Raw genomic sequence first — 2,500 nt, forward strand, 5'->3', positions numbered from 1 at the left:
AATGTTATACATACTCACGGATAGCCTGAGGCGAATAATCGCAAACGACGACGCGTCGATTGTGCGGCCATCGTTGCTCGCGCGACTAACGACGATCAGCCGAGACGGCTGTAGTTTATCGCATCGATTTCATCGAGCAACCGATGGACGCTGCCGCGTTCGTTCGTAAATGAATGTTATACATACTCACGGATAGCCTGAGGCGAATAATCGCAAACGACGACGCGTCGATTGTGCGGCCATCGTTGCTCGCGCGACTAACGACGATCAGCCGAGACGGCTGTAGTTTATCGCATCGATTTCATCGAGCAACCGATGGACGCTGCCGCGTTCGTTCGTAAATGAATGTTATACATACTCACGGATAGCCTGAGGCGAATAATCGCAAACGACGACGCGTCGATTGTGCGGCCATCGTTGCTCGCGCGACTAACGACGATCAGCCGAGACGGCTGTAGTTTATCGCATCGATTTCATCGAGCAACCGATGGACGCTGCCGCGTTCGTTCGTAAATGAATGTTATACATACTCACGGATAGCCTGAGGCGAATGATCGCAAACGACGACGCGTCGATTTTGCGGCCATCGTTGCTCGCGCGACTAACGACGACCAGCCGAAACGGCTGTAGTTTATCGCATCGATTTCATCGAGCAACCGGTGGACGCTGCCGCGTTCGTTCGTAAATGAATAATATACATACTCATGGCTAACTTGAGGCGAATAATCGCAAACGACGACGCGTCGATTTTGCGGCCATCGTTGCTCGCGCGACTAACGACGACCAGCCGAAACGGCTGTAGTTTATCGCATCGATTTCATCGAGCAACCGGTGGACGCTGCCGCGTTCGTTCGTAAATGAATAATATACATACTCATGGCTAACTTGAGGCGAATAATCGCAAACGACGACGCGTCGATTTTGCGGCCATCGTTGCTCGCGCGACTAACGACGACCAGCCGAAACGGCTGTAGTTTATCGCATCGATTTCATCGAGCAACCGATGGACGCTGCCGCGTTCGTTCGTAAATGAATAATATACATACTCATGGCTAACTTGAGGCGAATAATCGCAAACGACGACGCGTCGATTTTGCGGCCATCGTTGCTCGCGCGACTAACGACGACCAGCCGAAACGGCTGTAGTTTATCGCATCGATTTCATCGAGCAACCGATGGACGCTGCCGCGTTCGTTCGTAAATGAATGTTATACATACTCATGGCTAACTTGAGGCGAATAATCGCAAACGACGACGCGTCGATTTTGCGGCCATCGTTGCTCGCGCGACTAACGACGACCAGCCGAAACGGCTGTAGTTTATCGCATCGATTTCATCGAGCAACCGATGGACGCTGCCGCGTTCGTTCGTAAATGAATAATATACATACTCATGGCTAACGTGAGGCGAATAATCGCAAACGACGACGCGTCGATTGTGCGGCCATCCGTTGCTCGCGCGACTAACGACGACCAGCCGAGAAGGCTGTAGTTTATCGCATCGATTTCATCGAGCAACCGATGGGCGCTGCCGCGTGCGTTCGCCCGATTGCGCGTGAAGTTACTGTTCGGAACCAAGAATATACGGGTGTATTATACCCGTTGGTCGCAGCCACGCGCAAAGGCTTTTGAATGTACTGTACGCCCGGCCGTCGAACGATGGTTTTCCGTCATTCAGGAAACAAAAAGAAACTTTTGTCGTCGATATGGCGCGTTCAATCCTCCGTCGATACGCTGGTCGGAGGTGCGAACATCGAATATTTTTAAAGCAAAGAACAAGGAGCATTTTTAAATACAAAGAGAAAAATTGTAAATTGTATATGATTACCCTGAACGGTGGATCACTTGGCTCGTGGGTCGATGAAGAACGCAGCTAATTGCGCGTCAACGTGTGAACTGCAGGACACATGAACATCGACATTTCGAACGCACATTGCGGTCCACGGATAAAATTCCTGGACCACGCCTGGCTGAGGGTCGTTCACTTGTCCTAAAACTGCTTGCGTTGTTCTCAGATTCCCTAACCCCGCCGTCGTTTACCTCTCCTTTCGGGGAGATGGCGAAGAACGTTTCGGAGCCGGGTCGATGAAGAGAAAGGTATCAACGTACGAGCGAGAATTTGGGTATTTCGTTGGCGTTTGTCGCTGGACGTACGAAAAAGAATAAATATTATATATTATTGGCAAGTTTGCGCACCCCTTGCGTGGTGAGGCAGAGATCAGTCTGGACTCGCGCGAGTGTTTTACGGCGTCGTGCGTCGTGTTGTCTGGAGTATCATCACGACCGCCCGTTAAAGCACCGCTCCTACGATTTCTGACTTTGACGGCACTAAAAACCACCGTGGGGCGCAAATCGCGTTTCGTACAAATCTAATGATTACCGGCGCTCCCGACGTTGCCCGAAGTTAATAATTTATGCAAAGGAAAGAGAAAATAAAGCGTATACTAGTTTTGGAGCATAACAAAAAGGACACTGGAAAGAAATTTGACCAAACACTGATA

The 2,500-nt window shown here is 50.3% G+C and overlaps 1 non-coding gene across 1 annotated transcript; it reads left to right on the forward strand.

The window, feature by feature from the left end:
• The first annotated feature begins 1,824 nt into the window (after nt 1-1,824).
• LOC143350825 (5.8S ribosomal RNA) lies at nt 1,825-1,979 on the forward strand. The gene has a single exon (XR_013081279.1). It is a non-coding gene; the product is annotated as a 5.8S ribosomal RNA (ribosomal RNA).
• Nucleotides 1,980-2,500: the final 521 nt, after the last annotated feature.

The sequence above is a fragment of the Colletes latitarsis genome, unplaced genomic scaffold, assembly GCF_051014445.1.
Source record: "Colletes latitarsis isolate SP2378_abdomen unplaced genomic scaffold, iyColLati1 scaffold0040, whole genome shotgun sequence".
Lineage (NCBI taxonomy): Eukaryota > Metazoa > Arthropoda > Insecta > Hymenoptera > Colletidae > Colletes > Colletes latitarsis.